Source organism: Lithobates pipiens, unplaced genomic scaffold (assembly GCF_037356315.1).
Source record: "Lithobates pipiens isolate NorthernLeopardFrog02 unplaced genomic scaffold, aLitPip1_a1.2 Scaffold_10, whole genome shotgun sequence".
Taxonomy (NCBI): domain Eukaryota; kingdom Metazoa; phylum Chordata; class Amphibia; order Anura; family Ranidae; genus Lithobates; species Lithobates pipiens.
The window spans coordinates 192,510,478-192,526,040 of record NW_027507686.1 but is presented as its reverse complement, the minus strand read 5'-3'; the positions used below and the strand labels follow the sequence as shown (position 1 = coordinate 192,526,040).

The following is a 15,563-nucleotide window of genomic DNA, read 5'->3' as shown; positions in this document are numbered from 1 at the left end:
TTCTCAGGTCCTCTCGGCGGCTCTCGGGTCCTCTCGCAGTCCCGAGCTGAGCCGAGAGTGGCTGAGAGTACTTGGCTCAGCTCACAGTCTTGCCCAGTCCCTGTGTTATGTCCAGCACAGGGCGGGACTGGGCGTGACTGTGAGCAGAGCTGAGTCGAGTACACTCGGCTATGTATCTTGGCGGGACCCCCTATTGGGTGGGGCCCATGGGCTTGAGCCCAGTCAAGCCCAATGGTAAGTCCAGCCCTGAAGGTGACCCTCCAATGCACCATCAGTATCATCTCTTCTTGTTCATCTTTATCTTGATTTTTTAACTACTTCAATACAGGGCATTTTTCACCCACTTCCTGCCCAGGCAATTTTCAGCTTTCAGCGCTGTCACACTTCCAATGACAACCATGTGCAATTTTTTATCATTTTCTTCACATAAATAGAGCATTCTTTTGGTGATATTTAATATTTTTACAAAAAAAAAAGACTGAAATTTTTGAAAAAATAAATGTTTTAGTTTCTGTCAGTAAATTTTGTAAAGTCAATTTTCTCCTTCACTGATGTGCATTGATGAGGCTGAACTGATGGGCATTGATGAGCACTTATGGCACTGATTAGGTGGCATTGATGCCACACTGGTGGGCACTGATAGGTGGCACGAATAGGCGGCACCGATGGGCACTGATGGGTGGCAGTGATAGGCAGCACCTATAGGCGGCACTGAAAGCCAGCACAGATTGGTGGCACTGATTGCTGGCACTGATGGGTACTGATTGCTGGCGCATTATTGTAGTCAGGGCACTGATGATCAGTGCCCTGATTACATCTCCTGCTGTGCTCTGCAAGGAGATGCCGCTGATCGTCTCTCCTTGCCACACACTCTGTCTGTGTAAGGTGATGAAAGACAATTATGGCCACTTCCGTGTTTACATGTGACCGTTTATGATTGGACAGCCGATCACATGGATAAAGAGCCACGTGAGCGAATCTTTACAGAGATCAGGGTGCATCTGTAACATGTTAGCCCTTGTACACATGGCCAGACATTCCGAATGAAAATGTCCGATCAGATAATCCGACTGTGTGTGGTCTCCATCGTACTGTTTCCGTCGGAATATCCGACGGACAAAGTTTTAGAGCTGGGCTATAAAACTTTCCGACAACATGATCCGATCGGACTTTGTCCGATTGTGTGTAGAGACAAAGTGCCACGCATGCTCAGATGAAATTCCTAGACCAAAGCTATTGGCTACTAGCCTGAACGTAGTCCCATCGTAATGAAATAACGTCATCACGTTATGTACGATCGGATTTTCCGACAACTTTGTCCGACCGTGTGTATGCAACACAAGTTTCGGACAAAATCCGACGGATTTTGTTGTCGGAATGTCCGACCGTGTGTACAAGGGCTTACACCGTGAATATGGGTGTAACATGTTGCTCCACTTTTAAACACGTGTAGCCAGTCCATTTTTGCAATTTTTGCATTTTTCCCTTACAGCTTCCAGAGTTTGGCCCCTTTCACACGGACGATCCATTCAGGTCCACCTGTCAATTTTTTAGGAGGACCTGAACGGACACTCCATAGAGGTCTATGGAGGGACGGATGTCAGCAGTGACATGTCCGCTGACATCCGACCAGCTCCGATCTGAAAAAATGTGATGGAGGAAAAACCTATTTTTCCATCCGTCTGCAAATCGGATCATGTGGCGACGGACTCTACGGTCTGTCGTTATCCGATCCTCCATAGGGGAGAGCGGCGCTCTGACAGAGACAGACCTGTCATCTTCCTGCTGAGCGGGGATCGACGGATTGATCCCCGCTGAGCAGAGCGGGCTCCATACGTGGACACGTCCGTGTGAAGGAGCCCTTTGTAAAAAAAAACAAAAAACGAAACCATATGTTTTCTGAAAGCACATGACCAGTAGAATCAAAAGATGGCGTTACTGATTTTAAAGGCCCTACGATAGTTGTGCAAATGTTTATCAAAACAATATTTTGGGTAAAAATACACTAAGATCATTATTAGCAGATACACACACAGCAAATTTTACTAAATTCATGCTAAAGTCATACTAAATATAAAAGCTTAACCTGTATTGAGTTAATAAATACATTTTTGTCCATTTTAAATTGCACCTTTTTACGTCATGGTGAAAATCGAATGTACACAAAATTTTATGTAGCGAATTACATTTTGGATGAAATGTCATACGCATGTAAATTTTGTTTTTGCCTCAGAACAGTAGGGGTTCTGAGGGTTAATTAAGTATGTGGACCTAACACCAGTCTGGTCAGGCTGTGTTTGGAAGTTCTGCCTGATCATGTGAACGGTGAGGTGCACATGACAGGCCAGAACCAGGTCTGGTTGGATGTTTAGGTATGAGCCTCCTTGGAGCCAATCAGTGGGAGTGCCGGGACCCGCTGAGGAGTCTGGGAAGGGGTACTTAAGGGGTGTGGGTCACGTGTGGAGGGAGGAGAGAAGTTTGTGAGACCCATGGGGTCTGGTCTGGTTCCAGGACTGGGGAAGCCCCGTGAGGGGTCCCGGTCACAAGGTGTTCAATACCCCGCAACGTGTTCCTGTGGAAGGCCCCTGATAGACCAGTTTGGTCTGGGGTAGGTATCCATCTGTTCCTGAGTCTCAGACCTGGCTGGTCCGAGGCGCAGTACCTGAGGGAGGATTCAAGGTGTCCGGGTGTGCTCTCGGCTTGGAGAGGCACCACAGCTCGTGGAAGTGACCGGGGGAGGACTCTTCGGAGGAGGGCCGGCAAGTGGCATCCTGGGAAGTGCCTGGTTACTGAGTTGGGAAGGACATTGACGAATTCACGCTTTTCTAGTACCATTGAGGAGATGGGACTGTTTCAAGTTTTGAGTCAACGTGCTGACTGCCATGATCTCTGGCTAGAGACTGTTAAGCCTTGAAGTGCCCAGCTGCGAGTGGCTACTCTCTGAGTGGAATTACAGACTTTGCTAGACCTGCAGTTCAAGGTGCCTGGGTTCTTCATCCATGCCCTCTGTTCCCTAACAGACTGTGTTGTCTGGAAGTTATTACTGCAAAATAAAACCTTTTAAAGAGGACTTCATTTGTGTCAGTGTTCAAGTTGTTTGGTATCAACCCTGGGAACCCCAAGACGTGGAAGAGCAGGCCGAGAGAAGGTAACTCGTAAGCCCAACAAGTCAAGGCCGCACAGCAAAGGGTTGTGGTCGCTACATTTAATTTTCACTTACAGCTTTCAGAGTTTGTAAAAGATCCCCCAAACCATATATTTTTTTGAATGCAAATGACTAGTAGAATAAAAATAAGGTGCTGATGATTTTTATAGGCCCTACAATAGTTGCGCAAATGTTTATCAAATCGCTATTTTCGCAAAAAAAAAAACCCACTAAAATCATTTTTTGCACACAAAACGTAACTTATAAAATTCCTGCTAAATTCCTACTAAGGCCTTATACAATGGGGTGTGCTAAAGCATACACCCATGGAGGGCTGTGTGTACATGCACGGAGATTCACAGATGCTTTGTGCTGTGCAGGCAGCTGCAAGGACAGATCTGACATCTGTGCAGGTGTTGGTGCATGGCCCCAAACGCAGGCAGTGTGAGTTCAGGGACATAAACCCACATGGATGTCAAGTGGGGAACAATGGCTGTGTCCATGCAGCCACTGTGTCCCAATTGATATGTATGGGGCTGCCTGCACAGGAATGCATGGAGCACCTGTGCATCCCTGTGCAGCTAAACACGGCCTCGCTGTAGTATGCCTTGCATGAACATGGCCTTGGGGGGGGGGGGGGGGGTGTTCTCGTGTTAGGTATATTGCTCTGACCAGAACTATCAGTTTGTTCAGAATTGCTGAATAATTTTGCTATAAGTTTATGGTCACTGAAGTGACCATGAGCTAAATAGCAGAGGATGAACTGGGCAGCGAAAGGGTTAAAACACATTTTTTTTAAATATGGTGTATATATTAGGTACAGGGCAGTAGAAAAGAGATATGATTGTTTTTTAATATCTAGAGAGGAGCTTTAAAATCACACAGCAAAGCCGTTTTTTGGTTTTGGATAAAGCATAGAGAGATTAGAACACCTGCCAGGTTTAATTGCTGCTTGTGCCCTCATTACAGAGATTCACCCTCTCGATTTGTCGTTTTCGCCATTATCATTGTAAGTGAAAGTAAAGAAAATCCCAAATTTTGTTTTGTACCTAGAAAAGTAGTAGAAAACCTTCCAAAGATTCCAAAGATTAAATGAATAGTGATCAGCACAACTTCCTTCAACTAACTAAACAGTGAAAAATAATGCACAAATATCTAAAATAAGTTCACAATGTCCAAATAAACTGATAACTGTGCTATATGAAAAATGTCCTTTCAAACAATATATCAAACATTTTTGTGACTAACAATTCTTCTGTGTATAATCTTTGTGATTCTTGTGAACTTAATGATCCTAGAGCTCTTACCTCAATAAACCGCCTTAACATTCTCCTTGAGCCAGATTGAATCTCCACCTTTGTACCCCCCCCCCCCCCAGGGGTGCTACGGTTACTGGTGTTGCGATAGACATCTTAACAGTATTCTCCCAGACAAACCTAATATAGTCTACAAAAAAACACCTATCTTAAGGGACATCATAGTGAAAAAAATTTTGTGGAACCACCTCCAGAGAGGAGCCCCACATTTTTTACAGGAAAGGGGTTTTACCCCTGTAAATACTGCTTCGCCTGCCAGAATACCAAAAAAAACACAAGAAGAAAATAATTTATATCTACAAAAATGGGACAAGAGTACCCCATTAGTGACTTTATCAGTTGCCATGCTGAGGGAGTAGTTTACATTCTACAGTGTAGTTGTAATTTACAATATGTGGGAAGAACCAAGAGACCCTTGATGGTCCGCATTAAGGAACATGTTCAAAAATTTTTTATGGGTTTTCCAAAACATAATGTAAGCAGACATTTTGCACAAGTACATGCCAAAGATCCCACACATTTACAGTTTTGGGGTGTTGATAGATACAATAGACCTTGGAGGGAGCACATGAAGTGAGATCCATTAGTCAGAAGGAATCCAAATGGATACACACCCTCCAAACCCTTGTACCTGAAGATTTAAATGTGGAATTCGATTTAAACTGCTTTTTAAGTCATTTTTAACTGGAATATTATTGTAATTTTATTGTGATTTTACTGCGATGCCAATATTGATATGTGACCCTCTATACCTAATTTTTCACATGTATGGTCGTTTTAGGTCATTTACAATTTATATTTTATATATAAATTTACGTAGGTTACTAATTTTTAATTTGAATTTTAATGGAATAATATTCAAATTAACATTTTAATTGAATCTAGTGATGTATTTCGGATATAAGATATAGATTAACATCGAACATATATACTCTAAATCTGAATATAGAGTCTTAATAGTCTTATATAGAACATTTGTTATGTAATCTGCCTAATACTTGTCTCAGGGATCAGGAATTTTGATTAAGTTACTCCTGTAGACGTATAACAGTGTACACCCACCAAGCAAAAATGGTCACCATTAGGGACGAGACACATTCATCAGTCTCTAAGAAAATGGCTGCAGTATTTCACTTATCCCACCAAAAAGATGGCCACCTCCAATTTAGAGACATTTCTAAAACAAAATGACCACCAAGTCATTTCATGTTTGGATATATAAATAGAAGGAGCTGTTTCCCTGAAGAAGTCATGTGTTGTGATGCTGTCTACAATGCTTTTTAATAAGTATTGCCGTTTTAATGCTTTTAAATGTAAGAGTCCACTTTGGCCTTAATAAATTTAGTCTAGTTAAATGTTTTTTACAGTATGGGAGCTTTTTCTTTATCCCTACATAATATTTGAAAAACACTGGTACCATCATATGGTCGGGAGCCTGAAAAGTCATAACACTGTTGGAAATCTACAACCGAGTCCAGCAAAACCAGGAACCGCAGTTCCCCTGGGGGGGTACAAAGGTGGAGATTTGATTTGGCACAAGGAGAGCGTTAAGGTGGATTATATTCCTCATTGCGGTAAGAGCTCTGGGAGCATTAAGTTCACAAGCCTCAAAGATTTAACACAGAAGAATTGTTGGTCACAAGAATTTTTGATATATTGTTTGAAAGGACATTTTTCACATAGCACAGTTATCAGTCTATTATTTGGAGATTGTGAATTTATTTTAGATATTTGTGCATTATTTGTCACTGTTTATTAAGTTGAAGGAAGTTGCGCTGATCACTATTCATTTATTCCTATTTTTTGTGCACTGTGTACACTACAGGTCCAGCAGCAGTTTTCATTTTAGTTTTCACCTATTTTATTTGTTCACTTAGTAGCGCGAGGGATCACACTATTATTAGTCCCCAAGGGATTATGCTAATTTTCAGGGATTTCTTCTCACTGTTTGGCTATGGGACAGGAATTGAAGGGAAATATCAGAATGGGAAACAGATGGCGAAAAAAAAAAAGTCTATCAGGGGTTATAATGCTCCCTTGCTCTATCCCCAAAATTAAAAAGAAAACATTTTGCCTCTAGTTCTACTTTAAGAAGTTGAAGAGACATTCAAGAACAAAGCATGTTGTTCCTTTAAGTAATTAGAGACTTGAGTTGTCATTCCTTCATTCACATCAGTCTCTGCGCAGAAGAGTCATAAATACACCACAATTAAAGAAGGGAACCCCATTTTGATAATACATGACAGGTGCCCAGTTGAATAGAGGATTTTTATTTTTCTTGAAAACTCTTTTAAATGTGAAGGATTACATTATGTTAGAGAACAGCATCTAGACTGCCTTAGTGCACACATTACATTTGCTTACACACTGTTAGAACAGTAAATTTCTGTAGGCATCCCATCCCAAATTCAGAAATTTTTCACATTTATTATACTGTTATTTTCTAATACCAGGGAGTTTGTTACTCAGGGGAAGGATTTTGTTATTGGCGCTATTACTGTTTTCAACAGCACATAATACTAATCCCAGGATTTACATTCCTGTCGAAGGGCATTCTAAATTGCTTACAGCACTAAAAGGAACTAATTGGCTTTATAGTGAAGAGCAACTTATCCTTTGCAGTAAAAATCACACGCAATTAGCACATCTTGCAGTGTTCTGAGAAAAGGTGATTATTGTACGAATAGGATAAACCCATTGTTTTGTGCTTTTACAGTCTGTGTGTAATAAGCTTAAAGCAAGGTAGAGATTTAAATTAATCATAGCCAGTTTAATCTTGTCAAATGCGAAGCTTCTTACATAGTGAACAAAAGAACCTGAAATCAAATGATGAGATAATAGTATACATTACGAAACCATCCATGTTAGTTTTGTATACCCCAGAATGTGGGACGCATGTAATAGTTGTTAGAAATCCTTGTGTAAGGCCATATTTAGGATTTCTGTGAAGGAAATCTCTACGGGAGAATATGTACTAGTGTCAACAACCATACCTCCCACTCGTCCCAGATTTGCCAGGACTGTCCCAGGATTTGATGCCAATCCCGACAAATCAAGATTTCATCCCCGAGTGGAGCCCAGTGCCGGAAAATCAATGACTTGCCTGGCAGCATACACTAGTGCAGGCACCAGTAATGCCTGCCCTCGTGGCTTGTGTGGGGTCCCGCACACACACACATTTATGTGTTTATATGAGAGGCAGACGGCCATAAGAGATGTCAGCTGCCTCACACATACACAGTGCACTGCAGGGCAGGCCTTCTCCTTGAGGATTTCCTGCACAGAGACAGGAGGGGGAGGCGCTGAGAAGTCATGGCCGGATTTAGGCCATGATTTCTCCTGTGCCCCCCTCCCAGACCAGATATTGTGCCTGAGCTCCTCTTCCCATCCCCACACTTAGGACATGGGGAAAGCCGCCTGGAGCAGGAAAGTGAAGAGTCTAGAGAGAGGTGACAATGGCTGTGTCCTCTTTTTTATTGCAGGGATCCTTTATATGGCAGGTGACATTGGATCCATAGCTTGGATTGTGCACAGTATGATTTGCATTCCCTATGGCAAGGACTATTCATCTTTCAGCAGCAGAAAATGGGGATGGGGGCAGTACTCATACTGGGTACAAATTGATCTATGGATCTGGTGTAATGTGCTATATGGAGGATCGCTGGTATGACAGGAGGGGGAGAGCACAACCACAAGAATCATTGTACTTGGGTTGGGATACGGGTTGGGATTTTTGCTAGGAGGAATGGGGGGGATAGATGCTAGGAGCGGGTGGGGGTATTTTGGTTAAGAGGAGGAATGGGGGGAATTCGACACCATGCACTAATTTGAATGCACTAAAACACACTATAATGCCCAAATGTTTGATTAAATAAAAAAGATGATCTTATGCTGAGTACATTGATACCAAACACGATACCAAACACATGCTTTAAAATTGCACACAAACATGCAGCAGTGACAAACTGCATATATTTTTAAAAGCCTTTAAAATTCTTTACAGGTTACCACTATAGATTTACAGCAGAGGTCTACTGCTAAAATGACTGCCCTCGATCTGACCTTAATAGTGATACCTCATATGCATGGTGCAATTGCTGTTTACATATGACACCAGACCGACGCTTGCATTCGTCTTTGAACGTGAGCAAGGGGGAGACAGGGGTGCTTTTTTTTTTTTTTTAACTGTTCCTTTCATTTTTATTTTTTTATCATTTTTATTGTTATCTCAGGGAATGTATATATCCCGCATGATAGCAATAGGTAGTGACTGGTACTCTTTTAAAAAATAAAAAAATTGGGGTCTCAGACCCTTGATCTCTCCTCTGCCCTCAAAGCTTCTGACCACACCAAGATCAGTGTAATAAAATGCTTTCCCAATGGCACTGTTTATATCAGGCGAAACGTAAGTCATGAAATGCTCGTAGCTTCCGGTTTCTTAGGCCATAGAGATAAATGGAGCCATTCAGGTCTCTATGGTCAGCTGGTAGAGCCACTGACTGCATTCTCGGGTTCCCTGTTGGGACAGGAGAGTCTGAGAAAACCATGGAAGATGGTGGGAAGGGAGGGCGTTCCCTCCCACTGCTTGTAAAAACAGTCTAGAGGCTAATTAGCTGCTAGGATTGCTTTTACATGAAAGCTGAATGCTGGCTGAAAAGAATGATATCAAGACGATACCTAAACCTGGAGGCATCATTCTGGTATAACCGCTCAAAGTCCAGCAACATACCAGTACGTTTCTGGTCCTTGTTGGGCATATATTGTAATGTTCTAACGAAAAAAAGAGATTGATCGGTGGGTATGCCCACCATTAGAATAGCGCCCTTCATCCACCCACTTCTAATGATGGGCATACAAGCACCATTTTTTTTTTTTAACTGTGGTTGAACTGTGTGGACAGAGGCTCCTCTCCATTCATCAACTGAAGCATTGTAAACACAGGTTACAATGTTTCAGTTATGTGAATAGACAGAGTCAGTCATCACTGACTTTTCATTAGGATAAGGAAGGAGCCAGATTTACTACCTCTGCTCTCCATCCTGACAGATCAAGGGGGCAGAGGAGGAGAATGGAGGGGGACAGCAGAATGGAGGGGGAAAGCAGCACAGATGGGTAAAGCAGCACGGAGGGGGACAGCAGAACGGAGGGGGACAGCAGCACAGAGGGGGACACAGAGGAGAACAGAGGGGGGCAGCAGCACGGAGGGGGACACGGAGGAGAACAGAGGGGGACAGCAGCATGGAGGGGGACATTGAGGGGGGCAGCAGCATAACAGAGGGGGACAGGAGGAGGATACAGGGACAGTCAGCAGTGATCAGTGCGGCTTTGGGGGCAGTTACAAGCACTGATCACCACTGTGTAGATTTCACTAAAGTAGCTGAAGGGGGGGGGGAGGGGAGAAATGGCTGGCAGGCTTTATTGAAATCTATACAGGCTGATCGGTGCTTGTAACTCCCCCTCCACGCCAATCACCCTGACTGTCTAGGTATCGGGTGAAGCATTGGAGCATTACTCCGGCAAATGCTCGGTATAGGTACCGATACTGATATTAGTATCGGTATCAGAACAACCCTAGTAAAAATAAAACATTGCAGTTATAAAATACAGTAACAATAGAGAGAAAACAACAGAGAGTGAACAATAGAGCAGACAATAGAGAGCGAACATAAGAGAGAGAGAACAATAGAGAGAAGAAAAATGAAACCACAACTATTTTTGGCTTTTTTATTTATTTATTATTTGTGTTTTTGTTTTTTTGTTTTGTTTTTTGCACTTTTATATAAACCGTAAACTGTAAACGTTCCAGATTAAGGTCTCTCAAAATGTGATGGTCATCTCATCTTTAGGGATCATGTGTAAGTGTGTCCTAGGACTGTGCAATACTGTACCCTACGCTAATACTCCACCAGTGTGTGGTAGCCTTCGAAACATTCACCAAAGACCAGTTTGGTCAGGACAGGAAGGGACAATAAAAGCGGGTGTCATGCCTATATCCACGTTTACTGCAGACACAACATCTTCTTTTGGTAAGCGTACCAGGGAGGACATACGGAAAATGCCTCTCATGCAACCGGCTCACTGCATTTGGATTGGGAAGTTGGGCCAAAGCACCATCTGGAAACAGAAGGGCTGTGATGATCTCTTCCTGGAATTTAAGGAAGGATCCGGTTCATCCTGAAGCTTTGTATAGCACATAAGCATTCAGCAGAGCCAATTGGAATAAATATACAGACACTTTTTTATACCAGCGTCTGGCCTTACGGGCAATTGAGTACGGCTCCAACAGCTGGTCGTTGAGGTCCACCCCTCCCATGTTAAGGTTGTATTCGTGGACACAGAGGGTTTTCTCCACAACACCATTCGCCGTTTGAATTTGTGTACATGAAGGAAGGGCACAACAAAAACATTATTTTTGTCCCTCCACTTCACAGCAAGCAAATTATTACATCTCAAGCATGTTCTCTCCCGCAGCCTAAGGCCCCTTTCACATGGGACGGATCTGTAATGATCCGCCCCATGATGATCCGCTTGCTCAGAGGGGATCGCTCTGTTTATCCCCACTGTGCCGGCGGATGAGAGGGCGGTCTCTGCACACTGTGCAGGGATCGCCCTGTCAGCTCTCCGCTCTCCTCTATGGGGGATTGGATGAACACAGACCGTCTGCAGACGGATTTTCCTCCGTCTGCAGAATCGGACCATAGCGGAGACAGACGATATCGGGTGTCTGCGGATGTTCATCCGCAGACACCCGCTATCCCATAGGAATGCTTGTATGTCTGTATTTCATCCGCAAACGGATAGATGAAATACGAACATACGGTCCGCATGTGTGAAAGGGGCCTAAGACGGGAATCTACAAGCCGCTGGGGTAAGCCACATGCGCCAATTTCATGATCAAACAAGTGACTAAAAAGTGGCACGCTTGTGTAATAATTGTCCATATATAAGTGGTACCCCTTTCCGAATAAGGGTGACACCAAGTCCCACACAATCTTACCAGCTCTCCCTATCTCCGCCTCTACATAACTATCTCTTCCCTCGTAAACCCGAAAATTATATGTATAGCCTGTTGCCCTGTCACTAAGCTTATATAACTTGACCCCATATCTGGCACGCTTGCTGGGAAGATACTGTTTGAATGACAAGTGGCCAGAAAACTTAATCAGGGACTCATCAACGCAGACAACTTGATCAGGAGTAAACAAGGCTGCAAACTGCAGGTTGAAGTGGTTTATGAGGGGCCAAATTTTTTAGAGCCGATCGCATTCAGGGTCACCCCGAGGATGACAGAGTTCACTGTCATTGAAATTCATGAACCGCAAGATGCTTGTATCGTGTCCTGGTCATGGAGGCAGAGAACACAGGTATTTGGTGAATTGGGTCACCAATATGACTGCAACTCACTTTTTTAGTTATGCCCATGAGGAGGAATAGGCTCAGGAAGGTCTTAAATTTGGAGACCATAATAGGTCTCCAATCTCTGGCAAGGGTCATCTGGAGATTAGTGGTGATGAATTAACCAGCATACAAATTGCTTTTGGCCACAATAGATCTATAGAGATCTTCTGTGAAAAACAGCGAATAAAAATCCAGTGACATAAAATCAACTGTTTCCACCTGAATTCCGGGTTGGCCAGGGAATAGGGGAAGTACGGGCGCTGCAGAAGTGGTGGGCTCCCAATTCGGATTAGCAAATGTAGCAGGAAGGGCACTATTGGCTCGTCGGGCCTGTCTTTGTCTTCTTGGTGGCTGTGGAACATTAGTTGTGCTTCCCACCCCACCAGCTTGAACTGCACTTATGGGACTCGCCACGTCACCAAGTGTTACTGCAGTGCTGGATGTACGACCAGGATGTACTAGGGCTCTGGTGCTTGCCAGTTCAACAGAAGGATGAGCGGCACTAGTATTGGCTCTCTGCTCCATACAAGACCCTGCAGTTATGCACCTCAACAACAGCAGAAGAACGGGGTCATGTACGCCTGACCTTGGCAGGGACCACAAATCCATCGCCAGAGCTATCTGTCAGGGTGCCGCTGCTGTCTACAGGTTCGTATTCTGAGCTGAAAGATGGGCGAGTTCCTCTTCTCTCTCACCTGTGATGCTCAGAAACATGTAGGCCTCTTCACTAGTGTACCTTCGAATTTGGCCTCTAGATTCACTGGAACAACTAGTGAGACCAACAGAAAAAAAGAGCTCCTGTCAGCGACTGCTTCAAACGCTACCAAAAAAACTGTTAGCGTTCACAGAGATTAGGCCTGACTCTGCGAATGGTGCAGTTATGTGTTTAGTGCCATGTAGGTGACAATGATCGATTGATACTGCGCTTGGGTGGGCTGGGCTGGGTGGAGGGGCTAAATGCAGGTGCTAGCAGGTATCTGGGCTGATCCCGCTAACAATGCATTTTTGGAAACCCTAAACTATTGGGAACGGAGTATAGTTCTGATCAGATCAAAGATATCGATCCGTTCAGACACTATACTACTAAGGGAGGTGTATGGTGCATGTGTGGGTGTTAGCGCTACTGGCACCAATCTGATGCTGCCTGGGGCAATGCAGACCCTAACTGATGCTAAAACCTGATATCACCCGCCGGGTGATCAGGGGGTTAAACCTTTGATTAGGTAATGTACGGCAGGTGCCCTGACGCTATAAAAAAATAACTAACCAGTGTCACCCATGACACTAATACGGTGATCACTGGTGATAGGGGATGATCAAGGGGTTAAACCTTTATTAGGGGGGTCCCTACACCTATCTGGGCCTACTACTAAGTGCCCTAACACTGATTAGTGTCACAAATGACACCAGCAGGGCCGTCTTTAAGGCAGGGCAAAAGGGGCAGCTGCCCCGGGCCCTGTCATTGTTGGGGGGCCCAAAACAGCTGCCTCATACTTGCCAACTATCCAGGTTTAAATTCCCTTGTCCCTTGAAGTTTTATTCCTGTGCTGTGTCCCAATATCTCAGTGTGAAGTGGTCATACTAATGCTGCCCAGCTCTGCCCTATTGTTGTGTGCAGATGACTCACCTGCAGACCCTGTGTTTACATGTAAATTACTGGAATTCGTATGTAAATAGCGGCGACAATACTAAGTAAATAGCTGCGGCGGCGGCATTGATATGTAAATAAAGGAGGCATTCCTATGTATATCATGCTCCCCTGCTGTGAGGAGGTGATGTGCTGTAACCTCTAGCAACTAATCAGTGAGCCTTAATGTGTGCTGTAACCTCTAGCAACCAGTCAGTAAGCAGTAATGAAATGCTGTAACTGCTGGCAACCAATCGCAATTGCTGTCTGATCTGATACAGAAAACTGATTTTAAGTCTAGCTGCTATTTATTGTATGTCTCAGAGTAGGTGGGGAGGGAAATGGCATGGGGGGGGGCCCAAGAAAAATTTTGCCCAGGGTCCAATCTATATTAAAGACGGCCCTGGACACCAGTACAGTGATCAAAGAAAAATATGAGATTGACATCACTTCCCCTGCCTGTATTTACACTTGCAGGCAGGGAAAGCATTTAATCAGTCAGAACCGATCAGCAGGTCCAGGCCAGAGATCATTGGCCTGGGCCTGGAGACTGATCGGTTCTCAAACTAATCCGACTGTCACGGCCGCGTGCACCCGACATAAGGCAACATCGTTTCGCCTACCCGTACCGTTCTGCTGCAGTAAAACTGCGGTGGCTGGTCGGGAACTGGTTAACCTGGTGTGTGTTTTTTAGAGGACTGGCAGCCTACTAAGATTCTGTTGCAATATAAAATAATAGAGAAACAGCAAAGGTTTTAGTACCTCTGATGAGAATTTAAGGAAATATTTCCCCACAATGCCTATAGCTACAGAGTTGATCGATATCTTGTTTTAAAACCCTTTCCTGTTTGTTCTGAATATGTAAATACTATAGTACTCATAGCCTGGGTAATGGTTTACCTAAATACTAGGGGTTCCTGAGGGTTAAGTATGCAGAATGTTTTTCTTATAAGTGAACCTGTGCTGTGCCCACACAAACTAGAACTAAAGGAGAAGTATGGCCAAAGCTTTTTTGGCTATATTTCTTCTATGGATCACAGGAGTGCGATTTGTTCTGCGCTCCTGTGACCCATTTCCAGCCAACAGCGGACTAAAGTCTGCTGTCAGCTAATGCCACTGAGCCGGTCTAGGCTCTGACATGATTCTAACCATATGGTCCAGATCAACCCAGCAGTCTGGACCAGCACCTGACATGTGCTCTGCCCCTCCAGCGCTTCAGTGAGCACTGGAGGGGAAGAGCAGAGAGCCTGTGACTGACAGTCCCTGCTCAGTTCTCACTGCAGAGCCAGCAGGGAACAGATGCAGCATTGGATTGATGCTGCATCCACCCAGGTGAGTATAATTGTTTTTTTCAAAAGTCCATACTTCTCTTTAACGAGTTCACGACCGGCGCACGCCGATGCAGAATGGCACTGGCAGGCATATTGGAATACAGGTACGTCTATTTTTAAATGCTGCCCTGCCATCATGAGTGTGCCGGTTCGGGACCCCCATGAGCCCGGTCCCGGGTCCAGTGGACTCTATCGCCGCGGGGATACCCGCGATCGTCTCACGGGGCGGCTGAACGAGGAGATGCCATTGTAAACAGCATCTCCCCGTTCTGCCTAGCAACTAGTGACGCTGATCTCTGCTCCATGTGATTGGAGCAGAGATCAGTGTTCACTAACACAAAACCCAACCCCCCACAGTTAGTAACACGCCCCTAGGAACACTTAACCCCTACACTGCCACCCCTGGTTAACCCCTTCACTGCCAGTGTCATTTACACAGGAATCAATGCATTTGTATAGCATTGATTGCTGTATGAATTACAATGGTCCCAAAAATGTGTCAAAAATGTCCGATGTGTCCGCCACAATGTCGCAGTCACAATAAAAATCGCTGATTGCCGCCATTACTAGTAAAAAATATATTAATAAAAATGCCATAAAACTATCCCCTATTTTGTAAACGCTATAACTTTTGCGCAGACCAATCAATAATCGCTTATTGCGATTTTTTACCAAAATATGTAGAACAATACGTATCAGCCTAAACTGTGGGGAAAAAAAAGTTTTTTTTATATATTTTTGGGGGA

The 15,563-nt window shown here is 44.2% G+C and overlaps 1 protein-coding gene across 1 annotated transcript in view; it reads right to left on the bottom strand.

Moving 5' to 3' along the window:
• LOC143937228 (ras-related and estrogen-regulated growth inhibitor-like) overlaps positions 1–15,563 on the bottom strand; it is a 131,406-nt gene that overhangs the window by 24,615 nt on the left and 91,228 nt on the right. The gene's annotated exons all lie outside the window — the stretch shown is intronic.